General features: G+C 39.7%; 1 long non-coding RNA gene across 10 annotated transcripts in view; it reads right to left on the reverse strand.

The window, feature by feature from the left end:
- LOC144316033 (uncharacterized) overlaps nucleotides 1-19,821 on the reverse strand; it is a 106,973-nt gene that overhangs the window by 36,204 nt on the left and 50,948 nt on the right. For all 10 annotated transcript variants that reach the window (XR_013381800.1, XR_013381803.1, XR_013381806.1 and 7 more), the window contains 2 exons: nucleotides 8,690-8,820; nucleotides 669-923 (listed from right to left, as the gene is read on the reverse strand). This is a non-coding gene — a long non-coding RNA (uncharacterized LOC144316033). The remainder of the gene's footprint in view (nucleotides 1-668; nucleotides 924-8,689; nucleotides 8,821-19,821) is intronic.

Raw genomic sequence — 19,821 nt, forward strand, 5'->3', positions numbered from 1 at the left:
AATTTCATCTTTATAAACATAGGGAACAAAGAAACCAATACACAAGCCAGCTCATTACATCTAAGCACACATTCAAATGTAACACAAACAACCAGGTTGAATTTGTTTTCCAACCAATTGTTTACATAGGTCTGTGGAGAATAACAAAATCAGTCGTCTGGTAGTGAGGGAGTATCTCATTCACCTTGTTGCCACTTTTTAAGTCTGAACCAGGACCAGCTCCATGGTTCCAACATCTTTTCCTCTTTTTTTATCACCTACTCTGCAAAGTGTATCTGGAACTAATTTCAAAAGAAGTCTCAAGTAATTTCTAATGTGCTGGATCCATTGTGTTTTCCATGTTGTTCTTGCCCAGGACTTGCTCCATTTTCATTGCAAACAATCCTGTTATTGTTGTTAAATTTTTACACTTTTTTTTTTTTTTTAAAGTATTTCTACAATAGTGATAGTTTTGGGTAACTATGGCTCAGGATGTTTGAGAATGTGGAAGAGCCTAAGTGGGACAAACAATAACACTGGATTTTCTAATAACCCCGAATTCCCAGATAAAAGTCATTTACTTCTTGGGAGTTTTTTCTTCCTTTCCCTATTCACTGTATCAGTTAGTTTTTGCTTCATGGCAAATCATCTCCAAATGTAGAGGTTTAAAACCATGATCATTCATTTACCTCACAATTCTGTGGATCAGCAATCTGGAGCTGGGCTCAGCTGGGCAGGTTTTCTGGTGTAGGTTGGGCTGATCCCTTCTGAGGCTCATTCATGCGTTCAGTGAGCAGACAAGCTGCTCTGGAGCTGGCTGACTGGCAGCTGGGGCGCCTCTGTTCCTCTCATGGCCTCTCATTCTCCAGCAGGCTAGGGTGGACACCTCACATCCTGGCAGTGTTCTAAGAGCAGCAATCCCAAGCACAGTGCTTTTCAAATCTCTGCAAGCAATACATTTTACAGATATTAGGGTCCTCCCAGACTCAAGGGCTGGAAACAGCCCCAACTTCTTCATGGGAAGAGCTGTAATGCTACCTTGCAAGGATGTGGATACAGGAAGTGGAAGCATTGATATTCATCTTTACAGACTACCACATTCACATCTAAATATAGCTGACACACAATTTGGGGTAGGCCAACATAGAAAAAGTGGAATTCTGTTAATATGTACTTGAATACAAGTGGTTCAAAAATGGTTGAGATTAAGGGGCACGCAAGTGGCCCAGTCTGTGGAGTGTCTGACTCTTGATTTCAGCTCAGGTCATGATCTCAGAGTTGTGTGGTTGAGCCTTGCATTAAGCTCCACACCGGGCATGGAGCTTGCTTAAGATTCTCCCTCTGCCCCTCCCTGCTGCTTACGCATGTGCATGTGCACTCTAAGAAAAAAAAAAGATTTTAAACATTACAAGAATAATGTTTAAGAGATTAAAATAAAAGTTTCCCAAGTCTCCAAGTAAAATTGGCACTTAAAAGGAGGCATTCTATGGGATCTGTTGGTTTTTGTCAATCACATGGCCCACCACAGTGTATCCCTGGGAGCAAATGAACTGTACTTGAGAAATGAGTTGTCAGAGATGAGTAACAAATCTGTGATCACATGAACAACAATTGTCCCCAGAAATAGGGTGTTGGGAAAGAAGGGAGGAGTCAAATAGTGTGACAGAAGAGGTAACAGGAACTGAGATTTAACCTCGGGTGGGTGGAAGGAAATGGATATAAAGCAGAGAAGAGCTCCCCAAAATAGAGACATGAACAAATACAGGAGAGAAAATTATGGCATAATCTCTTTAACCCTGAAGTGCAGGACCACTCACATAGTATGACACACACAATACAATGGATCTCTGTGACCTGTCACTTTGCAAAACTTGAGACTGGGATTTCAGATACCTCCCCAAAATTATTTTTAGAGAGTTAATTGAAATAGAACAGAAATAGACCAACCAGATGCTGCATCTATCAGCTTTCTAAAGGATTATTACTTATTGGTCACGTTGCTTGGAGATAAGTAATATGAAGCATACATAAATACAATGGGGAGGAAAGTTGGAATTCTGTCCAGAAGTGCCTAAGCTGGAAGGTTCCCCAGAGAGCTTCCTAGAGGAGAGTTTGAGCCAGGCCTAGAAGTGGGATGGATCAATAAGAATGTTCTCTCAGTCTGGGAGCCTAACTGAACTGACTCAATCTGTGAACCTTACCATGCACACCAGGTAATTCATCCGTGGCCCACAGTGACTTTTGGAGATAAGGAAAGGCAGCCAGAAAAATCAGTCCCACCAACTAGTGGGTCAGGGGACCCTCATGAAGGATCCATGTGACCTTCTGTCTTTCACATTGGGCTTGTGTCCAGTACCTGCTGCTGGTGGTGGTGGCACATACACGCATCCCTGAAGGCTGGGTGCTGCTTTCCCACTAACAAGCAACTAAACACATCTAGAAAACTCCAAAGAAGGTTCAAACAGCCCTTTATCCTGGTAAATGGACTCCAAACTACTGAGCTAGAGTCCAAAGTGTGCTTAGTGGGATGGGTGGTGACCATTTGCTGTTGGCATCCTTGGATATAGCTATTAGCCCAGCCCTGAAGGCAAGCCTGGAGCTCCCTCCCCAGACCCTGTGGGCTCCTTCACAGTCCCCCGGCTTCATTACACCTCACGTCCTCTTCCTTCTGGCGCCCACGTCCTGGTGACTCCCTCCCTGCCGGGGTTCTCCCGGAGCATTCTTCCCGCGAGAAGCCTTCAGTTTCTCACCAAAAGAGTGAGGTGTGAGTCAGAGCTCCTCTCCCCCTATTGCTCAGAAGCGTGTCGGGGACATGTCCAAGAGCGAGGTTGGGGAGGACAAGGAGATCCAGGCTGCCTCTGGCTCTCCACCACCTCCCTCCTCTTGTATTTTTGCCCTCCTTTGGGCAGCCATGATGTGAGTTAATAGAAAACACACACACTGGCCTCTGCGCTACTACACTCTCCTGACACGGGGCGCCTGAAACCCCTGCACGTTCCTGGGTGGTAAGAGCACCGGAGCATCTCTAGCTCTACTGAGGAGACTCTGCGGGAGCTCCTGGACGGCTCCTGGGTGAGGCTGGTCACCTGAGAGGACAAGCCACGATCAGAAGCTGGAATTTCAACCCCACACTACCCCACCCCGCACTTACCCAGAGACGGGGAGGGGCTGACCACGGAGGTCATGATCCATCACGCCTGATGGAGAATCCTCCATAAAATCCCAGTGGTGCAGGGTTTGGAGAGCTTCCCGGGGGTGGACACTTCCACGTGCAAGACATGGGGACAGATTTCCCAAGCTCAGGACCCTCCCAGACCTCATCTTATGCGTCTCTTCATCTGGCTGTTCATCTCATCCTTCATCATGTCCTTTAATAAACTGGCAAACATAAGGAAGTGTTTGCCTGAGTTCTGTGAGCTGCTCTAGCAAATTAATCAAACCTGAGTAGGGGTCAGGGAACCTCAGATTTATAGTCAGTCAGAAGCACAAGTGACAACCTGGACTTGCACTTGGGTTTCCCCTGACACACCTGGTTATTTAACAGAAAGTCAAAGGCCTCTTGCTGTGAGGGAATTATAATATTATAATCTACTTTGTTGACTTGTGTGTGAGGAGCGAATGGGTTAAAACCTGCACAAGCAGTCGGCCCAGTGCCTGGCATATCCTTGGTGCCCAGTGATGCCAGCTGTACTCATTTTTAGTTCTCTGCTCGGCACTCCTGGTATTCAAGCATAGACAGCAGCGTCTGTGGGTGATATACATACACCAGCAAGTCTGTCACCTTCAATGGCACAGTGTCATGAGGTCTAGGATGGTTCCAAACTGCATAGTGCTTGGTGAAATTGCTGGAAGAGACTTTTTCCTTTTGGTGTGTTCCAATCTATCATAATTACACCAGAGCAATACCTCCTTGTATCTCACCAAGTTTTGAATAAATCTTGAAAGGAAATTGCTCTTTTCGCTTGTACCCATAATTCATACCATCCTTAGACTCTGGGCATGGGTTGATGGAATGATGCAATGATATTTGCTAGGAAAGAGAGACCTGAACTATTGGATGACTTTACCTGGGTGTTCCTGGCTACAGATTACTTACAGCATTAAACCCAGAGTCTCTGAGACAGGGCTCCCTGCGGAATATCACACATACTCCATACCTCTCTGGGCTGTAACTTGAAAGTATGTGGGGGAGCCCAGTAAAACCTCACTTGGAGAGCTCATCTATTATTCTGTCCAGAGACCAGGTGTCCAAAATGGAAAGGACACTGGGTGCCACATGGCCTGGGAAGTCACAAAGGTGTCTGTGTTTTGTCTGTGCTTCTTAACTGACTGTATCTTTGAAATAATTGGCAAATCTTGGTACTGGATAGGGGTTCACAGAAGTCTGAATTGACAATCTGATCCTGTCTGTTAATTCTATGTTTCATGTGAGCACAGCAGAAAATATTCTTGCCCCTTATGGAGCTTCCTTTCATCCTGGGGAATCCTTCTTTCTTTTGATAACTTAGGCTTTGCTGCTGAGTCAAGCTCAGCACGTGACAGCATTCAGGTAAAAGCAGGACTGACGCTAGACTGCCAAGGTTAGATCCTGGTCCTGCTGCTTACAAGCTGCGTGACTTCAGGCAACCTACTCTACCTGTCTGAAACTCACTTTCCCTATCTATAAAAAGGGGATCATTTTGGTACCTACCTCATGGGGTTGTTGTAAGCTGAGTTAACCCATCTGAACGTGGGATGTGCTTAGAATAGAGATGGCATGTGGTGTAGCTCTGTCAGTGTTAGCCAGTAATACTCCTTGAAGATTTCTTTTTTAGGCATCTTAGAAGTCCTTGGGGCAAAATAACTGGCTAGCCACCTAGCAGTTCATCAGGTGTGTCTGGATACCATTCATAGACACAATTTAGGCTTGCACTGACACCTTACACTTACATAAATCACTGTCACCTTCGTGTATGTACATATCATACACTGAATTCATTTGGAACTGAAATCACTTATTGAAGCTTAATTTTTAAGACAGCATCCATCTGAGGTTTTTTTTTTTTTTAAGATTTTATTTATTCATGAGAGACACACACACACACACAGAGAGAGAGAGAGAGAGAGGCAGAGACACAGGCAGAGGGAGAAGCAGGCTCCATGCAGGGAGCCCGACGTGGGACTCGATCCCGGGTCTCCAGGATCAGGCCCTGGACTGAAGGCAGCACTAAACCGCTGAACCACCTGGGCTGCCCACCCCCCCACCCCCCGATTTGAGGTTTTATTTATTGTGATTCCTCCTAAACCTAACTATTCAAACTTTATTTCTAGGAGAACTCGCAAAGCAAGTATGTTTGGATTAGGAATGATTATACAACCCATTCACATATAATTTTTAAAAATATTACTTAATTTGCTGTAAACTGAATCTTCCCTGCAGATAAAATGTTAGCAGAAAATCGTATTGTATATTATTAATCTACCAGAGTTCCTATTCCCTACCTACCTCGAGCAGATTTATTTGAATGTGGCCTCAGGTGCTGGTGTTTGAAATGCAAATAAGCTCCATTAAACTCAGCAGCTGGAGCTATAGTGCTTCGCTTACACCCACACCACAGGTCGAATAAGAATTGATTCGTCAGTGTGTATATTTTGGATAAATTACAGGATTGCTTAGTATTCTGGCATCTGTACTGTATCTCTTCCCTACTTTTTGAATGAGATAATTCCCACACAGAGCCCGTTACTGCCTTGCTTTTGTATTTTATTTTATTATTTTTAATTATTATTATTTATTTTGAGAGAGAGTGTACAAGCACACGTAGGAGTGTGGGGTGAGGCGTGCTGGGGAGGAGCAGAGGAAAAGGGAACGAGAGAACCTTAAGCAAGCTCCCTACTGAGTGCAGAGCTGTAAGTGAGGCTCCATCTCAAGACCCTGAGATCATGACCTGACTTGAAATCAAGAGTTGGACACTTATCCAACTGAGCCACCCAGGCACCCCCATTGTTTCGTGCATTTTAAAAATTATTTAATTTTAATGGAGAGAGCTCTCCTTCTATAATTGCAGTCTCTCTCAGCACTTAACACTTGGTCTGGCACATTGATGGGTGCTCTTCTAATATTTGTTAATAAATACATAAATGAATGACATGCTACTTTCTGGAAGGTCAAAGAATTTGGCCAAGTTGTGCCTATCGTACTCTTTGTAAAATTACTTTTTATTGTTCTGCAAAGAGATTCTTGTATATTTTCTTACTCGTTGAATTCTGTTTAAAAGTAGTTTACAAAGTTATGGGGCAACATTGGTCCAACAATCCCATTTTACAGGTAGGAACACTCATGCGTAGATTGCATTAACTACTTGTCCCACGTTACTGACCCAGCAACTGGAAAGCTCAAGTCTATGTTCTTTCAGTGTTAGGACACAAGACAAATTATAGGCAATACTACTTAATTGGTAAACATCTTACAGCTAGAAACAAATGGAAGAGAACCTGAAGCAATTTAAAAACTGTCAGGGAAATCACTGATTAGAAAACATAGTCACATACTGTTCTTTTTTTTTTTTTTAAGATTTTATTTATGTATTCATAAGACACAGAGAGAGAAGGGCAGAGACACAGGCAGAGGGAGAAGCAGGCTCCATCACGGAGCCTGATGTGGGACTCGATCCCAGATCTCCAGGATCACACCCTGGGCCAAAGGCAGCACTAAACCACTAAGCCACCAGGGCTGCCCTCACACACTGTTCTGATGAGCAACCTCATTGGTATTGTTTTCCCATATCCCCTTTAGAGAAAACATTTCCATGTTCTATTGATGCAATGGGAAATTCTAGAGGGCTATTCAGTGATTGATGGGGAGATACAGATGAGTCCATTCACCTGTGCAGCTCAAGCACAAGCTCCTCTAAACTTCTGTATATTTAGGGTCATTTCTCCCAGGAGATCATAAAATGCTTGTCTTCCAACTACCTAAAGTAGTCCTTCTCCTGGCTGGTAGACCTCCAACCAGAAACAGCTCTAAACCAGTTTGGCCATGCATCCAGACCAAGCAAACTGGACTCGTGAAACCCTGCAGCAGGCAAGGTCCACCAATGAACCAGCCATCAACTACATTCAGGGAACTCCCACCTTTCTTCACCCCACATATTACATCTTTTTTCTGAGTACCTCTGTGTGCAAAAGAAGATCAGTCAAAGGCCAATTTTTCTCATATGACTTACAAAGAGTATAGAAGTGGAATGCCAGGACTGAAACTTAGTATCTCAGCCATCATACCTATGAGGTATTTCTGAGCCCCAGGTAGCCCTGGGAATGAAAGCCTGTGCCCTTCTTTGCCACACAGGGTATGGAACTCAATCTGACATCACACTGAGATGCAAAGTGGTGTCAGTTCCAACAAGAGGGCTCTCTGAGCCCCTACCTGGGAATTAAGGGCTGTGGAGGTGGCACCATGATTCCAACCAGAATGATCAAATTGGTTAAAAATTCAGGATGCCTCAGGAACACCACCTTGAAGTTAGTTTCTTCTTTCCTTGTCCTTTTTGAAGAACAGGACTATATGGGGCAGTCAGGGAGATGGCTCCAAAGAAATGATGCAAAGTGTTTTAAAGGAAACATTTTCTTGGAAGCTGGAAGTAGTCAGCAAGAGAAAATGCTTCAAGGTGCAGCCTTCAAGGGCTTTTGAACAGAAAACCACACACTATAGAGAAGTTTTAAAAAGAGTCTATCTCTAAGATAGAGAATCATGGGATAGTTAGATCCTCATGTTTGGAGCAGGGAGGAATATATATATCCACATATTTATATATACATACACACTAAACAGTTACTTGTAACTTACTTCTATTAACTGCTTTGTGTCTGTAAGTGTTGGTCGGAATTGTTTTATCTTTTTCAATATGTTTGATTAGGTCTAATTAACAATTTTATTAACCACATAAAGTTTTAATTTACAGAAAAATAATATTTAAATGCAATTGCATAACAAATTTCCTAAATCTTTCATGTCTATGGAAGGTGGGCTTTATGGAACACGTCTATAGCACATAAAGTACATTTTATCCAAGTTTTTTGTGTGGAAAGGGCAAGGAAAAATAAGATTGGTCCTTGAATCCCAACCTCACAAACACAGCTTGTAAGTGAAATGACACTTCCAAACGTGGAATTCCAGACCCAACAAATACAATGTGTTTTGGGCTTAACAGACAAATGATTAAAAAGAACAGTATTTTCTTCTGAAATTTTGGAGGGCTGCTCTCCATGAATCCTTTTCAGTTATGTTACCAAGTTAAGCATTTTGGTTCAAACATCCCATGATTTGGTAATGCACAGAGTGAATTGTAGCCTCACATCTGTCCTGTAAAATGTCATTAAATAATTGAAATGTAATTAAAGTTTAAGACGTCACAGAAACTGTGCCAAGATTCATTAGACCCGAAAATCACCTTCAGTGTTGATTTTGTAAGAAAACAATGGTAAATGAAATGCAGAAGTCGTTCTGAGTGACCTTGAAGTTCTTGGTTGGAAACTCAAGACATAATAACCTGTCCTTTTCCATTTATCTTAATGAAGGACTCTGATTATAATAGAGGCGGGACAGAGCTTGCATTTTATCTGCCTGAACATATGCCAGAATTCCATCTCCAGGTCTGTAACTGTTTGCTAGAATGATGGATTCATACTGTTCAGCTGGGATACGCTAGGATGTGCTGTAGTAACAACCAACCTCCAAACTTGGATGGACTGTTTTTCTCTCCACCTTCAAATGCACTGTAGTTTGTAAGGAGCTCTGCTCCTCGTCTCCTCTTTCCAGGACTGATGTCATTCGAGCAGCCATCATCTCAAATAATGTTGTTGCTATGGTGAAAGGAAAGTGTTTCAGAGGACCTCACTGTGCTGGGAATTAAATGCTGGATTCTAAAGCAGCACTCATCACTCCCACTCCCAGTTTATTTGCCAAATCAATCACATGCCCCCACCCAACCCTAAGGTGGCAAAGAGATGCATCCACACGTGTTCTGAAAGCAGAGAGCCAGAAATCTTTGTTACACATCACTAATTCCCATCAGGCTGGATATAGGCTTCAGTCTAAGAAACAAGTACTGAGAAACGTCCAGTATAGAAAATTATTTAAAGTAAACCAAACTTTTGTGCAGACTTTTTGGGGAAAAGAAGAAAGAGTCTGATAGAAAACCATAGGCTGAGCAAATATGCAGGCATCCTACATTCCAGGAAAGCCTTAATGTTGGGAGACTTAAAAGTCATTTAATTGCTTTTATGTGTGTGTGATTTCAAATGCTTAATTGCAACAGAGAAGAAGTAGTAATAAAATGACTTCATAAATATCCCTGAGTGCTGGTGACATAGAAGACATTCTTGAAACACATGCATGGCAGATAGGTCTTTTTTTTTTTTTTCCTGAACAAATATATATTAAAAGGGAGAAAGAGAAAGATCCAGAACCTAGGAAATTTCCTGGAACCTCATAGGATTATCAGTATTTGTTGAATGAAAGAGCTCTTTTTTTGTAAAGTATGTTCTTACAGAGAAATTCACGTCCTTGAAGATGATGTCGAGAATAGTGCCTGCCTGCCACACAGTAGTTGCTGTTTTGTATGTATGTGCTATGTTGTGTTGAATTAATGATTGAATAAGGACAGAGCACAGTGACTGAAGGTGAAAGAGGAGAAAGAGAGATACTGGAAAGGAAACACATGGTTTACCCAAACAAGCAGGGACAGTGGACAGAGGATCAAGCATGGAAATATAAGGATTTACAGAGAGGCAAGAGTAGAATCTTCTTCAACAAAGTTGACATCTGCTCTGTGAAAGCTAGAGCATCTAATGATAAATTCTTGCTTGGCCTTGGTCACAATTTCATTTCTCAATTTATAGGAGATGGGAGAGAAGTTTCTATTCCACACTTCTATTCCTTTTTCATCCAAACTACTAGTAACATAAGGGCGCCTGGGTGGCTCTGTAGTTAAACAATCTATTCTTGATTTCGGCTCAGGTCATGATCTCAGGGTCATGATCTCAGGGTCTTGAGATCAAATTCTGTGTCAGGTTCCATGCTCAGTGGGAAGTCTGCTTCTCTCTTTTTCCCTCTCCCTACCCCACTTGTACTTTCTCTGTCTCTCTCTCTAAAATAAATTTAAAAATCTTTAAAAAAAAGTTCTCAATGCAGCACAAAAAACTGCTTAAAAAAAGTACTAGCAATATAGAAATTTAAAAATAATAATCTTAGACAAAGTATTCTGCAAGCTCATTCTGCAATAGATTATAAACACTACATGTAGATTATCAGACATATATCTAGATTCTGGGAAGATAGACATCAAAACTATTCAGAAGAATTAAAGTTTTCACCCCATGGACAAAATTCTGAAAGGGAACGTGGCCCACAAAGGATGGAACATCATTAAAAAAAATGTACTTCTGACCATCAAAGAGCTATCAAAAGAACTCAGACTGGCTCCACACAGGAGCACTCTGATTAAAAAGGACATCTATAAAAGACACTATCAAGGTTATGTGACCAAAAGGATGACTTTTTGTTGTTGTTAAGAATGACACATTTTTTAAGCATCATGAAAACCAAAGTCTCCAATGAACTAAAACATATTGTAAAAGTCCAAAGTAAGCATTTTGTAAAAAAAAAAAAAAAAAAAATTTAAATAACAAGGCAGCAGGTGATAGACCCATTGTTGGATGTATAAACTGATAGTTAATAACCAATAGGCTAAAGAACCAGTTACTATTACTTTGCTTCATCTTTCTTCAGCCAGGATGGTATACTCTACTTTTAAAGGTATAGAACAAATAACTTAAAAAAAACTTAACTACCCAAGAAGGTATAATGAATTTCATGTGGGGGGTTGTCTAGTGTGAGAGATCATCAGTGCTTAGCTGCCCAAGGAGGCATGTCAGAATGGTTTTAAAGAATGGATAGGAGGGGTGCCTGACTGGCTTAGTGGGTAGAATGTGCAACTCTTGATCTCAGGGTCATGAGTTCAAGCCCCATGTTGGGCTTGGAGCCTACTTTAAATAAATAAGTTTTTTAAAAAAGAATGAATGGGAGTTCTTCAGACAGATGAGGGTAGGGTGGGGAGGGCAAAGATCCATCATACCAAATAGCAAGGCACATCTGAAAACTAAGACTAGATGGGGAAGGATGGGCAGCAGTGTGAAATTTGTAAGCAATGAGTCAGAAGAGCTTTCAGTGTGAGAACGTGAGACTCCTCTGAAACAGAAAAAACAAATGGGCAAGATTTGGCCAGAGGTACATCCCAGGGAGGGAGGAGGGGCTTGAGAAGGTGGTGAGTCTGGGACATTTGCCCCAGAACTGAAAGTAGAAGCTGAATAGGGAACTATAAAAAGATTACCAGAGATCACTCAGAGCCCAAATGAAGCTGCTGTTCAATGCCTTATAATAGCTCTGCTGTGGATCAGACTGGTTGTAACACAAATAGCATTTCCACACAAAAAGATGCACAATTCAAGGATTGTGTCTTTTGCTCAAACCCCAGTAATGCAAGACAAGTAGATCTACTTTTATAGCCCTGGAGGTGGGTGTTCATGCTGGAGGTCACCAAGGAGAATGTTTGAGAATAGATGTGTGACTTAGTATTAATTCCAGAGCAGATCAAGGATGTTATGTCAGGTCTATACCTGTATCTGGGAACCAGGATAATTCTGTTGAGATTTGTAACATTAACCTAAAGCTCCTAAGCATTCATGCTTAAAACAAAGAGTGGGGAGCATGCTCCTGAAAACACAGACAAATGGAGAGACCATGACTGTGATAAATTAAGCACTGTTACATTATTGTGATAATTAGGTTTTTGTTTAGGTTCAAAACATGCATGAATGTGTAGAAACTCTGCTATTTTTAATATTGGTTGAGTAAAAACCACTGAGAATTCACCTTATGGGGGAAGCAAAGAAGTCTTAATCTGACAATGTATCTGACATACTGAGTTGAAACATAGGCTGAGGGGCTGGGCCAGAGGGCCTCTAGATCTCCTGCTCTAAGATTCCATGACGTAAAAGGACTCTTTACAGAAGGAGAGGAAGAAATGTTTATACTGAGTATCTGGGACAAGAGCAGCTCTATGGGATTTTCCTGAAAGGCCAAACATTGGTTTGAGCTTTATAAAGAGCTGTAAAGATACAGGAAGTCCAGTCTATAGGGTATTTCTTATTTTCAGAAATTCTGGCATGATTATTCAGTAACAATTGTAAGGATTTTAAAAAGCCCTACAGACCTTTTTATGATTTATCCTCTCTGTATTTGGTTTCAATAATTTGCCAAATCACCTCACAGAACTCAGGAAAGTGCTTACTCACAATTATCAATTTATTGCAAGGATATTTAAGAGATGCAATGAACAGCCAGACAAAAAGATAAATAAGGCTCTCTGGCCAGGAACCAGGGGCAGAAACCAAATATATATTTATTATGTCACAGGCACATGCACACACACACACACACACACAAACATATATACATCTGTTCTCTAGTAAGCATGGGTTTTGGAGATAGATATTAGCTGCATCACCTGGACAAGCTCTTGAAGCCTATTTCCTTGTCCAGAGAAGAAGGTGATAAGAATAGCATTTACTTCTTAGGGTCACCCAAGAGTGGAAAACAATGCTAAATATGAAATGCTTGTCATATTGTCCATTGTAATTACCATTTACTGGCATACCCTTCCTGCAGGCCTACCTGATGACAGCCTTCCAAAGAGGTTATCAGCATGATTCCCTTGGCGTGTTGGGCTGATTCTCATTTGATGTGGGAGTAAATCAAGTAAAATGTGATCTTTGTCTTAATTTTACAGGACATAAATGGAAAGGATAGGTAAATTTTTGCACTGATAAGCTTCACATAAAAATTAAAACAGGAAAGTGGCAGAGCAACCTGTTTTCAGGAGAATCTTTCAAGATAGCACAAATATATTCTTAAAATTAGAATTTAGAACTGGATTCCATAAATGGCCTTCCATGGTATACTTCTTAAGATTTCTTCTCTATTTTTCATTAAATACAGGTTTATACATTAAGATCATACAAATAGTTATGAGGCAAATAATTATACCTTTGAAGGACTTGAAAACACTTTATTTGGAAGAAAAATATCAAGAAAAGCACAGTGATATACATTTTCAAGTTTCACAAAATGAGAAATTTCTAAAATGGTAATTTTTTAACCTAAATTATTTGTCAATGGATTGCTAAGAGTGACAGTGGATATTCTGGGCAGTGGTACCTGTGACCATCACAGTATTCAAGCATTTCTTAAATTTCCCTTCTAGAAGAATTTTATTTTAGCAGACTATGTTTTTAACATTTACTAAAATTTTTGTTTGGGTTTGATTAATTCATAAGGTAAGAGTTCCCATGAATATTATTGCTTTTTTTGGGTGGCCATTCTATATGTGTCATTAAGTTATTTCAAATTTCACAAACCTTTTTTCCTTACTACATCTCTAGAATACGCCCTAGATTTTAAATTTCTTAGAACTGAAAAGACTCATGAAAAGAAGAAAACTTTGATCTGTTTAAATGTTAAGGTGTATAAACCATGGAGTACTGAATAATATTGAAAATTATAAACTAATCTATGTCTATCATTCTAGACCATCAGAAATCACATAATAGCTATTGCTCTAATCCCAATACAAAGTGGCAATGTCATTTAGACAGGACTGTGTTCAAGTTCCTTGACAGTTTAGGTTACATATCAAAAGCATGAGAAATGGTGACAGATATCAATTATTCAGAAGTGAAAGCTGAAAGCAAACTCACATCCCTAGATATTATTATGCTGAGGAATAACATAAAACAATTTATTAAAGAGATTTTATCTATTTGAGAGAGAGTGAGAAAGAGCACAAGCAGGGGGAAGGGGCAGAGGGAGAGGGAGAAGCAGTCTCCCTGCTGAGCAGGGAGCACTATGTGGGACTTGATCCCAGGACCCCGGCCGGGATCATGACCTGAACCAAAGGTAGATGCTTAACTGACTCAGCCACCCAGGTACCTCTAACATATAATTTTTAATATAGTTGGTTTGTGGATAAGATATCACTGAAATATCAGCTTCATAATACCATTTTTGACAGTGTTGGTTACTAAACAAGCCCCTATGTCTAAAAGACTAGCAATAATAGTCCCTAGGAAAATTTGTCAAATTATTGGGGAAATGTTATTAAAAACAAAATTGTCTTCTAGCACAGAAATCCTTTCCCCAAAGGTAGTAGAGAAAGAAAATGTTTTTATTATTGAACAAGCAATAAACCAGAGTGCGATGCTCATCACTGGCAACCCACTGAGATCCACAAACCCCAAAGATAGAAAGAGATGACATCCTTTTATAGCCAAGCAGATACAACCCATTATGTATATACACATAATCAAGAAACAATGTGTTTCTCAAAGACTGTGGCCTTGACAGCATCAGTTGTCATACATGATCTGTTGTAACTTTACCTGCTAGATGGATGACCATCTGTATTATCTAATTGGCTTTATCCAGAGGAAAATACTACCTCCTCATATCTTTATGACAGGAGATAATTTTGCAAACTGAAGCAAGGAGCCCACTGAATAGGCCCCTACCCTCTCACAGAGAGCGGGGAATAGGGATGTATGTCCTTTGGGGTTCACATTCCAAAGAGAAGGCTCTCAGGTTCTGAGAAAGACATTCCTGGGTCATAAAGCTGAAAAAAAGCCCTCCTACTCTTCAAAGGGATTTATATGCATTTCGAAGGCAGGAGAAATATGTGTACCATGACTAGCTTTCTAAGGCAAAACACTCTAAGTAAAAGGGGTAGAAAAGAATCTCTTTCCTTATTTTCCAAAGGACGAATTAAGCCTCTTATTTTAATGTATATTTATCTTCACAAAATGAAGATATTTCTATTTCTACCATCAAGCTGTATTTTATCCTAGAAGTTAAGCATAACTGTTGACTCAGTTACCAGTGTCTAAGTATCTATACTTAATATTGGGGTTTTACTATAAAAACAAGATTGAGGGGCAGCCCGGGGGGCTCAGTGGTTTAGCACCTCCTTCAGCCTAGGGCATGATCCTGGAGTCCCAGGATTGAGTGAGTCCCAGGTCAGGCTCCCTGAATGAAGCCTGCTTCTCCCTCTGCCTGTGTCTCTGCCTCTCTCTCTCTCTCTCTCATGAATAAATAAATAAAATCTTTTTAAAAAAAGAAACAAGATTGGGAAAAATCCCGATACATTATCATTTACTTTTAGTAAAAAATAAACAACATGATTTGCCTTGATATCACATATATGAACAGGACCTTAAATTGTGTGATAATTGTTCTTTTCTATCATGAACATCAGCCTGTGTGTGTGTGTGTGTTTATATGTGTGTAACTATGTAAACACTCATTAATGAACCTTTAATGCTCTTCCAGGATAAAAGTAAGATTTGCAAAGCAACTAAAACAGTGTTGCAAAGAAACGGATTAAACTAGGGGAGATGTGTGAAAGTCAAGCTCATTTTATCTTTCAACATTAGATTAATCACACCTAAAAGGATGCTATCTTAATTGAACTAAAAAAAAATCTTTGATTAGAGTAATCTTAATGATAATTCCAGTTGACTTTTCATGTGTAAATCAAACCACAGGGTGCTCAGAAGATGTTAATTGGCAACGAGATTAATCATTCCTTTGGGTTTAATTCACTTGATAGGAATCCCTCTCCCCACTCCCTGAGACAGCTTCCTCTTAAGCACTACGAGTGAAAAGCAATGACAAAATAAAGATCTTATTGTCCGATAGTAAAGAATTTTTCTCTGTCCTATAATCTATTTCTCAGATGTAGACATGGATCAGGTTGCCCTAAATTTGAGTGCTTCTTGGGTACAAATGGTTCATTGTCAGACACTAGAGGGATTCCCAGAATTTCCAGGTTCTAGGTTCAAGGACTTTTATCAGCTTGGATCCATCCACGGATCTCATCTATAATTTGGCTAAAAAATTCTAGTCCTCCCGTAGAGGCGCCTATCACTAGATGCCATATGTGCGAGGCTTGTGCCTATGGTGTATATGCACCATTGCATGTTGTCCTTCCAGAAATACTATAAGTGAATTTTCACAGATGAGAAAATGGAGGCACAGGTGGACACATGGTAGCCACATGGACAACAGGTGGTAGTTAAATTACCCTAAGTCATATAGTATGGCAACAGCAGAATGGAAGTTAAACCCAGATCAGGGCAACTTCAAAGCACATGCATGAGAAGGCACTTCTCTTCCACAAAAAAACCATGGCCAGTGAAAAATCAGTTGAATTAAATACTAGGTAAGGTCTTTAAGCTATGCCCACCTTAAGAAAAATCACAGAAATACGTATTAAATATTAATCACAGAAGTGAGGACTTAGCTCCATTAAGGCCAAATGAGAGCTGTAGATAATTAGAAATGATTAGGTGTCTGCCTTGCTTTTTAGGATTTCATTTGTGAATTTAGAGGTTTCTTCCTTCAGGAAATTTTGGTGGATAGCTTCTCAGGAGAGAAGCATCTTTCAATCACCCTCACAACTACTCTGAGTCACAGTTTGCTGCCTGCTCTAAAGATATTCCAGAATGAAAAAGGCATTTCTCTTTTATGAATAAATGTCTCCTAGGTAATAGAATGTTGTCATTTTTTTTTAAATGACGCTAACGTCCTGTTAGCTTATCTAATTTTCCACTAAGTGAGCTTAAAAAGAAACAGAAGAGGAAGGTGCTTTCTTTCTTGGTGTAAATGTATTTAAGTTACAGTACATCTATTGAGTTAAATAATCTGAAACCAGCCCCAGGCTGCAAATGTGCCACCAAATCCCATCAGGTTCTTTTTGTGGAGGAGTAGTAGCCACATGGACAAGAAGAATGCCAGTGCCCACCTTTTGCTTCTTAGCAAAAGGTATTTCTACTTCTGTAGAAAACTTCCAAGATCCTATGATAAGTTCACAATGAACTACAAGACAAAAATCACAGAGTGGAGGTGCTCTGCACAGAAACTTATACAGTCACATGTGAGAGCCATTCGGGAGGACTGAAACACAGGAACTAATATTAGGGAATACTCTGAGATCAATGTTTTCCATCACTAATTACTGCCATCTTGCCACATAAATATGCTCTTGAAGAATCACATCAGAGTCATCTGGTTTCCTCAGCCAAGTCTCCACTGGAGAACTAGTGTGAGCTAGATACAGTACAAAAAGCAAAAAAATAAGACTGGAGAAGCCAGCACATATGTGTATAAAAAGGAACTGGTCTGTTTAGATATTATTTATCTCAGGCAAATATGTATTTATTTGAAACTTATCACATCCCTGTTCTAGGTCCTGAAACTAAAGACCAACAATCCTTGGGGTCTCTCACAGTAGATTTATGGCAAAGGTTCTCAATCTCAGATTCAACTCAGCTTCACAGAGACCTCATAAAAGACTAGGGACAAATTGTGTATGAACTTGTGTGTGTAGATTTGGATGAAAGTGAGTTTAGTGGACCAGTCATAGCTTTCATCAGTTTCTTAGAAAAGAAAATTATGATTCTAATAAGTTTTAAAACTATATTATATAGATATTTTTGTATATAAATCCAGAAAGTTGGTGAAAACAAAGGACCAGTGAAAGCTCTCAGTGTCTTTGATCATTGGAGTTATAAACTTAGAAGAAGTATCTATTGTTTGGGAAAAAAAATTTTCAATCTTTTGTCTCAGACCATGCTGGTTGCTACCCCATAAGTAGAGATGACTATTAGAAAATTGTGAAAAAACAGAGTGGCAAGTAACAATAAGTTCACTTGAGAATAATAATCAGGCCTCAACCAGAGAAGTACATAGAATCCCTGTGTCTTGATGGAATTTGGGAAATTCCACATGAATATTATTTGATTTGTGTCCCCTTCAGCCCCTAAAAACAGCCACCTTAAGTTGGCTGCTTCATCTCTAATCAAGCAACAATATTACATCTTATCTGAGCCAATTTGCCTGCTGAGAATTTGGAAGCTCCCCGCATGATTCATTCTGCATAAAATCATTTGGTTTTTGCTCGCTGTAGATAATTGGTTCTTGGCAACGGAACTTAAACTATTTACAGTCCAAGTCTGTTAAAATGACATTGAAATTTAGCTTAAACAAACAGAATCAAAGTTAAGGGTATGTTTTCTTAATACTGTTGGTTGTATCTGTTAAAATTAAATTTTATGATGCCTACAAAGATCTATGGTAGAAATTGAATCCATTTGATGTAGTCTTCATAGGAAGAAGGAACAAAACTGAGGGCCAGAGAAGAGTCTTCCTTCTTGGGGAGGCATTCACAAGGGTGAGTCAGTGATACATAGTTTAATTGCAGGTATACATACCACATCTCCCTTCTATTTATCTATTGATGAACACTTGGGTTGCTTCATATTTTGACTATTGTAAACAATGCTGTAATAAACACAGGGGTATTTGTCTCTTTTTGAATTAGTGTTTTTGTTCTCTTTGGGTAAATACCCAGTAGTGGAATTACTGGATCATATGGTAATTCTATTTCTAATTATTCAAGGACCATTCATACTGTTTTCCACCATGGCTGCATCAGAGGGTCATCTGCCCATTTTTTATTTGGATTATTTGTGGTTTTGGTTATATAAGTTTTTGAGGTTATATAGATTTTTGAGTTATAGAAGATCTTTATGTATTTTGGATATTAACCGCTTATCAGCCATATCATTTGCAAATATTTTCTCCCGTTCAGTAGATAGCTTTTTTGTTTTGTTGATGGCTTCCTTCCTGTGCAAAAGCTTCTTATTTGATGTAGTCCCAATCATTTATTTTTGCTTTTGTTTCCCTTGTCTGTCAGGCAGTATTTAAAACAAAACATAACATAATAAAATCTAACAATTTGCCGTCTACAAAAGAAGTCTAAAACAGATACATTCAGAAAGTTTGCATGTAAAAACATAGAATTGATTGATATAAATGCTAATAAAGAATCAGTGAAACTAAACTTACAAAGAACATTCCTACTGATAAAGAGGTTCATTTCAGAAGGGTAAAAGTTTCTATCTACCAGGAAGATATTAAAGGTTTAAATTTAGAAATAGCAAATAATATTGATTCAAAAAATACAAAGGAAAAATTGGCAGAACTAAAAATGAGAAGTAAATAAACCTATAACTATATGAAGTTAAAGTACATGTCTTCTGGTATTTACAACATAGGCAGACCACAGATTACTGATTTCCAGAATATCTGAACAGCACTATTAATACATTAACTTATTGGACATATATTGAACATTGCATCATGCACAGAATGGGAGCCTAATGCTCTTTTTTGGTATCTTGGCAAAGGGACTTTCCTAATAATTGAGAATAGATATTTTCATATAGCAGTCATATACAGTTTACATATAGTCACAGAACACATAGAAAATAATAATATTTACTCAGTTGTCCCTATCTACCTCAAGCCCAGCTCAATTTCCCCACACCTGGGGAGATCAGTATCTCCGAGCACCTTTAACTAACTCAGGGTTGTCAGTGGCACAGTTGGAAGCTGTGGCATAAAGGATGCTTGCGGGGTGGGGGGAGGGTGGTTTGAATGTGGAGGTTCAGGGCTTTGTGCTCAGGTATGGTCACAGGTCACCAAAAATTAATACCCTGTGTTTAACCCAGAAAACCCTAAAATGAGTTGCTAGGTAGTAATCTCTATCTTCTCCTTTTATGGTAAACAGACTCTAGCATGTTCCCAGTGATGCTCCCCTCCTGATGTTCATTCCTCTAAAGAGTCTCTGCCACAACACATAGGGCGAGCTTGTTAACCCAAAGGACACTGCAGGGGCACCTGGGTGGTGC

This window comes from Canis aureus, chromosome 6 (assembly GCF_053574225.1).
Source record: "Canis aureus isolate CA01 chromosome 6, VMU_Caureus_v.1.0, whole genome shotgun sequence".
Lineage (NCBI taxonomy): Eukaryota > Metazoa > Chordata > Mammalia > Carnivora > Canidae > Canis > Canis aureus.